The sequence below is a fragment of the Netta rufina genome (genome assembly GCF_964035555.1).
Source record: "Netta rufina genome assembly, chromosome: 5".
NCBI classification, from domain to species: domain Eukaryota; kingdom Metazoa; phylum Chordata; class Aves; order Anseriformes; family Anatidae; genus Netta; species Netta rufina.
This window is the reverse complement of record NC_140128.1, coordinates 49,126,036-49,135,748: the sequence shown is the minus strand read 5'-3', so window position 1 is coordinate 49,135,748 and position 9,713 is coordinate 49,126,036.

Here is a 9,713-nt window from a genome sequence, read left to right as displayed (position 1 = left end):
CCTCGCGGGGGTGACGTCACCGGTCCTGAGGGGCCGGCCCCGCCCCCGGCTGCGGTGCGGCGCTGAGGGGGCAGGGGGAGCCCCAGCCCCGCCGTGCCGCGCATGGGGGGGGCGCGGCTCCCATGCCGGGGGCGGGCCCCTTATCGCCCTCAGCAGCCCCTCCCGCACACGTGTCCTGCACGATAAGGCTCACGGCGCCTAAAAGTACTTGAAAGATGCTGTGCAAGCACGGGTGATGTGGGTAACGGGTAAACAGCCTGACGTTGTCCTGGTTTTCTTCAGATAAAGGTCACCTGAGGTATCGCGACATGCCTCAGAGGCTGAGCCCAGGGCAACCCAGGGCTCCCCACGTCCTTATGGACTACGTTATAGGAGTGCCCGGGGGTTCCCACTGGTAAAGAAATAATCAAGCTCTAAACCCGCTTATTGTCAGTCTTCAACTTCCTTTTCATAAAGTCTCTCAGGATTTCTCAGGCTATTTCCTGGTGACCCATCGTGATCCTCGATGAATTCAAGCAGACCATTTCCTTTCTCAAAACCCCGTGATGTGGAGGTTTGCGTGACACAAAAGGGTCTTGTGAATGCTCCAGCCAAGGGATTTGGTATAAAGAACATCTTCAGCACTCTCTTTAGATAGATTTGCTCTATTTGGCAAGTTTCACTTCCAACCAAAGGAGAAAAAACAAGTAAAAATTTACTTTTATAAATGAAAACTACAAGGAATAACATACAATTCCAGCAGTGAGGGATACTTATGAGTATTTGTTATCGTTAAATATATAAAGGGCACATTCAGGAGGAAGGAAGTTTTCGTACAAACAGGAGACTTTGTGTGTATGGGGTTGAAGTACCCAGCAAGCACCTTAGATAATTTCAGACTAGTGTTTATTGTTGCGTAAGAAGGAAAGAATACCTCTCTCGTGATGTTGTTTCATCAGTCTCAAAGTTATTGTTCTCATTAGCTAAAAGGGGAAGTGGGGCCCGAGGCATCTGTTTTGCGTGTTAAGCATATGATGGTGAGTGAAGGAGAAAACCAAAACTTTTTGTGGAAATCCAAAGAGCACCTTCTGTTAACTGATAGGTCAGTTAAAGCAAGGGATGGAGAAAAATGTCCAAAGAATAGGGCCCATGTCACATGCAGGAGAATAAGAATGGATCTCCCTTCACAATTGCTCCAGTCCTAAAAACACAAGTAAAATACGGCACATTTCCAAGACAACACCAACTTCACATTTATTTACTTTTAACAAGAACGTCTACTCTGACTGAGAGACGGTTTTTGCAGTAATTTTCAGTCGCTATTTCAGGGTGAAACCTTTTGGTGGATGTCAGATTTATATGTGACAGCACAAGATCCCTCTCACATTCTTGTCCATACACGTTTTACTATTTAGAGTCCCTCTCAACAGTGGTGTTTGGGTGAAGACACTTGGCTAGTGTTTGGAGGGACCTTCACACCTTAGATGTCCTGACACTCGTGACAGCAATGTCTTTCCCTCTCATTATCTGTGACTCAGTGTCCCAAACCTGCAGTACCAGAACACTTTCAAGCTTTATGGGTGTTCCTTTTCTTCTGTAAATGCTTATTCTTAGTAAGGATAGTTGTTAAAGTGTACATAATATTAGGTTAGGATTTTTTGTTATTGTTCTTTCTCCCACCCTCACCCCTTTATTTGTTTCTTCTGTTGTCTTCCTCTTAGATTCTACCTACAAATGACCCTGCTAATCTTCCTGGACAAAGAATAAAAAGCTTCTAAGAAATATTCTGTCCCTATAAGGTCCCTTCTAACCCAAAGCATTCTATGATTCTATAATATAGGATATCTTTTGCACCCAGAGGGAGTATGATTAATATCATACTCCAGAGGGAGTATGATTAAGAAAGCTGAGAACATATGCATGAATTACTTTTAATGGCAAAATCCATGTGTCATTCCTGAGACTGTGGAACACCAGGAACAATTACTTAAAGAGAACTTTGAAAGATCATCACATGATCATCCATTCCTTCTTGTCACATTGCCCACAGAAATGATGGAGTAGTTGGTGATTAAAAGGAAGGCATCTAGCCGTAAAAGGAATAATTTTTCCAGCATTTCTTCCGGACAGGATAGTGCAAGACCTTGGAAAAACTGTCTGTTAGCCCACAAAGCTCCAGCTGCCAAATTACGAATCTGATGACTTCTGAGTGAAACATCTCACTAGTGCTGCTAAGGCACACAGTCCCAACATCGTCAGTAGTAACAGGCCCGCCGTGAAGGTAATTGATGGACCTCTCTCAATACAAAACAACATTTTCCCTTTACTTCTTTATTATCTTCTACACCAGACACGTTACAACTAACCCCTATGCAGATAATTTCACCACACACAACTTCGACTCAAGCCTGATATACAACAGCTAGAATTCAAATGAAAACAATAGGGAACTCACAAGGTGTGGGAAGATTATGGAGAGTTCCAGTATAGGGCAAAGGTCCCAAAGGTTCATCTACAGATATGAATTATTGGTTTTCATTAGGCCTCATTAAGACTTAAACCCCAGGAGGAGATACCAACCCTGCTGCCTATTCTGAACATTCTCACAGAACTCGTACTGTCACGAGTTAATAGAAAATCCATCCTGCCTCATGACTGATGAAGCAACAGAGTGGAAATACTGAATTCACAACCTTTGACTTCCACGTCATGTGATTCAGCGTGCTGCACATTATCATCATTTCAATTCATGGACCTCTATCACCTTCCCAGACACTACTTAGAAAAAGAGTTCAGGACCCCACAGAAGTCATGTTATCCTTCAGTAGGAAGGAACCAAAAAACTGTGGAGTATCTTCTCTTCGTGTAATATTTTACACCTCAACAACTAATGCCTTGTTTTCAAGTGTTGTAATACCATCTGTTCAGATTTCAATAGGCTCAGTTAATTTTCCCTTAAACTAATACAGAAGGGCAGAGTTTTTTAAAGAGATTTTATTAATTAAAGATTAGTTCTATTTTTATTCCACTTGTTTGGTCTTCAGAACACCTTCCAAAATCCCTCAATGGAAAATTCACATGTGATTGTGCATGTCTGATGATCATTCAAGGCCAAAATGACACAATCTATTCCCAAACTTGGAAATAGAAACAAGGAGGGCCAAAATCAATGCCCTTGTTTATCTGTGTTTGCTTACAGGGAGGATACATATGCAGCATATGTCAGTCCAGAAAATATCTGGCATGCCACATCCACCTGCTCTTACTATCTTCATGCTCCAGATGAGGAATTCAGGTATAGTGAGGAGGAACTGAAGAGGAAGTCCCTTACTGCACCTGATCAGACCAGATTCAGTCTGGTCAAAATGTACAAATGTGGGGGAAGGACCATGCCGAGTGCTAAGGAACTTTTCCGAGAACTTGTCACCAGCCTTCAATGTGCTTCTGCTAAGCACATATGGCTTTGGGTTTTGAGGTAACTTGACCAGATGCAACTGGCTTGTCACAAACACAGCAAAAACTGGCCCTGGTTTGAACATAATTCCTCTCGGTTATATTAGTGGAGCTGTGCCAGTCAGAGCGCAACTCCCTCTCTGAAAGTCATCAGATGTAGCTGATGAGGGAAGGCATAGGGACAGGTCAGGAGATACTTCTCAGCTACATTCTCCCTGGGATTTTGACTTCCAGATTGAGAGATGTTGTCTTTGCAATTAATATGCCTTTAAGGATATAGTTTTTAAATTTGTTGAATAATTGGCATATTTTCTTAAAGCACACAGGTACAAGAGCAACTGTAAAGAATTTTTAAACAGAGACACACTTCTGTTTCCTTTTGCCCAAACACATACCTCATTTCCTCAAAATGACTGAATGATTTCTAAACAGAAAATGATCAGAAATCAAACCTAGAAACCAACAGCTAGGATGGAAAAAGTTAGGGCAAACTGATAGGAGTTTGGGGAAGTGGGGGAGATTAAAGAGCTCTATCTTGACAAGAAATGATGGAAATTCTGAACTCTAGCTAATGCCTCTAACTGGGGGTAAATGGGTGTAAACAAAATGCCGGGGTGCAGTGCATTGGACACAATGATACATAGGCAGTGCCCAGAAGCTGGCTCATGGGTAGGATATTTCAAGTTGGACCACTGCTCATTTGCACTCTGCAAAGACTGCTCTGCCTCCTCTGTTTTGCCCTCAGTTGCACCAAAACGAAGCACAAGAGTTGGGCTGTGCTTGCATTCTTTCTCCCACGGTATAAATCAGTTGTGTTAGGCGCATGCACACACTCTCAGTTTTTCAGCTGTTATCACTTTCCTTTCCTTTCGTTACTCCTCTTCCTTTCTTTTCCTGTAATAAATCATAATAAATCTTTTCCTGCAGTGTCCTCACTATCTTATTTCCTTTTTCTTCATATGCAAATGACAGAGATACCCCATTATTCTTCAAATGAGAAACAAAGCCAGCCCCCTGGACACTGACAGAACCATCCAAGTTAGGAGACCCAAGGTGACAAGTGACGTTTAATGAAGAGCAACTTTTAGAATATGAAGTCTGGAGAGTCAAATGTCATTTGAGGGCTTGGGAGTACATTTGCCTTCAGCCATATGCCTTTCTTCATTCATTTTAATTCATTATTTGTTGAAAAAAACTCAGGTTACTCAGAACAATACTCAAAAATGGTAACAGTTGATCCTCCCTACTGAGGGCACAACTCGATGTAGAGAATGAAAAGACTTGTGACAGTTCTTTTAGTTATTTTTTTGAAACTTGGTGATAAGAAGTTCTTTGAGCTCACATTTGTGAGGCTTACATGAAATTCCACAGGCTGCCAGCATGAAAGGCAAGTGCCCCTGGTGATGTGGGCGCTGAATCCAAGGTCTTCACTGGGCCAGTTTGGCAATTCCCTGTCTCTGCTGTGAATTACGTGGCTTAATCCTGGAGCTGTAATGTGCAGACTGACCGGGCAAGCCTGAATCTACATGTAATGCAGGGGAAAGGGTACTTTAACCAGAAGATAAAGAGCATTCTTCTTGATGGAGGCAATGTGTAACTCAACTGTTTTTAATCCGAGTGCAGATGTCTGCAGTGATAACACACACCACATAATTAGACAATAATGGTTTGCAGGAAAAAAATCATTATCAAGGGGACACATGCACTGATGTTTAGGAAGTCAGATAGGAGGATTCCCACGATTGCCTGAGATGAAGAAGAAAGACAACATAGGTCAAGCCTAGAGAATCCTACTCTGGGTGTATACCCTTCATCACTGACATTGGTTTTCACAGTCCAGTGGATATTTTATAAGAAGATGGCTGAACTAGAACTAGATATTGGCAATAAATAACAGTATTGAGCTGACTGCTGCCCATTACTGTATTCCACAATTTTAAAAATCTGTTGCCCACTGTGTAGTCACACTCTTTATTTGGAAGCCTGCTGTTTCCAAGGATATGTTTGCAATCCTTTAACCTTTAGACTTCTTTCCCTTTTCCTTCCCCCATGCTTGCTTTGTCTGGTACACACTGTCCTTCCCTTGAATTTTCTGGTCAGGTGGATATTTGAGGCTATCACCTCACATCTACTTCAGTCTATCCCAACAGCTAGTTTATTGCATTCAACCCATTTAACACCTGGCTACAGAGGTAGAAATGCAATTATCTGCAGAGAAGATGCACAAAGGGTCAGAAGTAATTTTCATGTTTTCTGTAGGATAAAAACTAAACCATTTTCCACTGAGCCTTTCTCAGCTATCTGTGAAAGAGACGTTCAGAGAAGCCTCTCCTGGTCTGAAGCTGATGCTGTTCTTTATGCCTGTGGACTGACCTCACTGTTCTACACCAAGGCTTTCTGGCACACTTAATTAGACTTTCCCAGATACAAATATAAATCAGGGTGGTATGTTTAGGCAGATCCTCAAACAAGATGGCTCTAATTTCTGCCTTGTTCAACATATGTTTCTGTAGGTTTTCCTATTCTCTCACCCTTGATACAGGCCAGGATAGAAGTAAACACCCCCTCTCTCTCTCTCTTTTTTTTTTTTTTTCCCCTCAAATTTCGACTTCCACCATTAAGACAATGACGTGGTGTGTTTCAGTTGTGTTGTAAGGCTTCCACTGAGAGCCAGAGCTGTGCAGGTGCATTCTGCAATTAGGCAGAAATCAGTGACTTAGACTACTGGCATGTTTTGGTACACTGTGCTTATTTATTTTTGCTGAGAACCGGAACAGAATGGACACAAAGGCTCACAGAGTGAACATCACTCCCTCCTTCCCAGCACAGACTTTAAGACATTTCTTGTTGTTTCCTGGAGATGTTAAAGCATTTTTTTTTATTTTCCTCTTGTTTGAAGCATGTCAGAGTGGCTCTCCTGGATCTTCACTTGTCCATACTAAGTTGCCCCAGGTCTTTCAATTATTTCTTGTAAGTAATCTTTCTGAAACCTCCATTAGTTCCTCTCTAAACAGCAGTGCATGTAATTATTTATTGACACAATATACACGAAACCTCTAAGTGCATCGTGTTTGTTTTTTTCCTCTGATACTGTCTCAAGCCTTTCCCCTCCACCTGGCTACCTATTTCCAAGGAAAACAGAGCAACCCAGTATCTTGAACGCTGGCAAATTTAGTTAAATCCATCAGGACAGTTGAAGAAAGCACGTATGAAGCTGTAGGGATAAGGCTTCCCCTCACTCCCTCTCAAAATGTACGTGTGTATGTTCCTACAGTGATGTAAGGGAACTAAACCTTTATATCCCTTTGGCTCTCAGACTTGCTTATCTCAGTTTATCTCCATGATGATATGCCTGCCATTAAATTTCTTCCAGAATTAAGGTTACTTCATGTAAGTCTCCTCTCATTTTCCTCCCAAAATGAATACAACCTTTTTTTTTTTTTTCCTTTAATTTTTGATAACTGAGATCAGCTCCTTGTCAATCTACTAGTTTTGCTAACTGAAGTAAGTTTTCCCTCTTTTCAAACACTTGGGACAACCATGCCTGATGTTTGCATTTACAAGTCATGCATCATTACCAGGCTGTCAAATCTAATCTCATTGTTGGCGAAGATTTTGAAAGACCAAGCTCAGCACATTGTTTCATTAACCAGAAATCTCTCCCACTCTTTATCTTACAAACTAGCTATTTTTTTCAGAATACAATTTCTTATTTTCTTTTAATAGTTAGCAAGTTAATGCACCTGCAAAGAATTAGAAATCCTTAAAATATTCTAAAAATAGATGAGAGAAGCCTACAATTGCTTGAATATCTGCAATCTAGGACTAATGTTAAGCAATTATTTCAAATTGGATTAAGAATCCATTGTTAATAGAACTTTATGATCTTGTAGAAGCAGTGTGCTGTCATGTTAGGGCTGGGGTGGCTGACCAGACTGCTTGCATACAGAATGGCTGAGGAAAATCCTTCTAAACATTACAGAAAAGAGGGAAGAGGTGAGATTGCCTTTTATCTCACCTACTCAAGACATTGCATTGGTAAATATTATGCAAACATATAAAGGGATTTATAAGGCAAAGCAATTTGAAGACTAAAATGTCCTGTAACAAGTGACTGTGCAAGTGATGAGCAAATCTGCAGCTGAATGGCTGAATAAGCATCTGGATGTCACAGTAACTGTATATTGACCAGCTCTAGCTCCAACACAGCTATTGTGGCTTTGGTCCCCTGCATTCTTAAACTTTGTGACCCAATCAAATAAATTAATCTTTTTCTAATGAGTAAAATCCTTTTCTGTCTTTTATTCTCCAGTTTCACCCACATGGGACATTTTCATGGATTCATTCTGTTTTTCTCTTTGAAAATGCTCAAGAATATTTGGTGTCAATTTTTCCAAGAAGTGGAAATCTTTCCTTAAAAAAATATCCATAAAGAGTTTATGAAGTGGAGTCTTTCAGGCGTGATTTGGTTCACTGGCTGGTTTTTAATCTAACAGTCACCTGACTCACATTCATGTACTCTACTGGTGTGTAACCTGTGCAGCTGGCTTACTGATGCATGACCTACACGCGCTTGGTTCGTTGAGTACAGACCCTTTCCTCTCAGCTAAAAATATCCTCGATTCATTTAAAAAAAAAAAAAAAAAAAAAAAAAAAAAAAGTCTTGATCTATTCAGATGTTATTAAAGGAGAAATAAAACGTGCAGTCCAGAATGTTTCCTGTACTTTTTTTTTTTTTTTTTTTCTTTCCAGCATATTAAAAGCAAAACCAATGACTTTTTGGTCCAATATTTGTCAGCTGTAAAGTTAGCGGCATGTTACCATAAATACACGTGTTAAAACACCTCCAGGCATCTGCTTGAAATCTGGGAAACCTCTTTTGGGGAAAGCTTTACTGGAACTACTATTACCCTGCCAGCAATTTAAGAGCAGTCTTCTGTCAGAAATGTAGGATGTAGGAGCGAGAATCCTGTCAGAGCACTTAACAAAACAGAATCAGAGCTGAACTCCCACCCTGACTGTACAGCAGCCCTGTGGTCTGTAGGACTTTCCATCCTTGGCTGGTTAAAATCTGAATGTTAAAAAAGAACCCACTTTATCTGCAAGTTTTTAAGTTTCACACGTGGGGTTTTTTTGTTCTCATTTGGTCAACACTTTCAGAGTTTGCTAGCATCTTAGTTCTCATTTGTGTTGTGTGGCTTTGGCGGGCTGGTGGATATGCATTAAAGAGTCAAAGTTTTGTTATGAGACATGTGGGTGAAGGCTACTTTTGCTTTCTAGAGCTGTCAGAGCAAGGAGCAAAATGTTTCATAAACACATGATGTTTTCACCTCCATACATGTTTTTCTCTTTTTGAAAAGATTACACATATGTTTGTTTATATAGCAATACAATCTGTGTTTGTGTGATCAACAAACCATTATTTCTTTCGTTTCTTCTCTTCCATGGCAGCAATGGTAGCAAGCGTCAGGCTGGATTCCTGCTGTAGGAGACCTAGCCACTGCTTCAGACTCCCTGAAGCTCTACTTTGACATTCTTTCAGCTCACTTCAGCCTACGTGCCCAGCAACAGCATCCCCCCCTCCTTTACACAAGCTTCCCAGGTGATCCAAGAAGGCTTGTGAAACTTCTTTTCAACACCATCAGAGAAAAAATCACACTTGGTGGTAAAAATCTGAGTGTCTTTAGTATGTTTAACCAAGATGCAGGTTCATGTAGGGATCTTCCCACCTGTTATTTTTCAAAGCGAAGAACATCTTGTTGATGTTTAATGAGTGAAGAATCCACAGACAGTTATTTGGCAACGACATCATTGTCCTTTTCAGGAGAGACAGCTGACACAAGGTGCATCCACACAGCTCAGCAGTGGCACACAGCCTGAAAAACACCTTTGGACTTGGAAGGCAGGTCAGCGATGCTATTAAGCAATACTAGATGGCTTTTAGGGCTGGTGGCTAGTGCTCAGAGCACAAGCATGACCCGTGTCTAAGCCTAAATTAGACTGAGGGGAAAGGAAGGTTTTGGGCTGTTTTCTCCCTGCTGGATAACCAGCACGATGGGCTGTGTTGAGTCAAGGAGGACATCTCTGAACCAGCCCGAATTTTAACAGTGTGATGTCAGGACTGTGCACTTCCACAAATCACTGATGATTAACACATACCGACCTTTTACATTTATGAACCTAACCAAAGCTGAGGTGGTGCAGACGAGACAAGAGTTAAATTCAGAGCAGAAACACGACTTTCTGCAGACATTCAAAAATGCGGTTGGTTGCTCACAAAT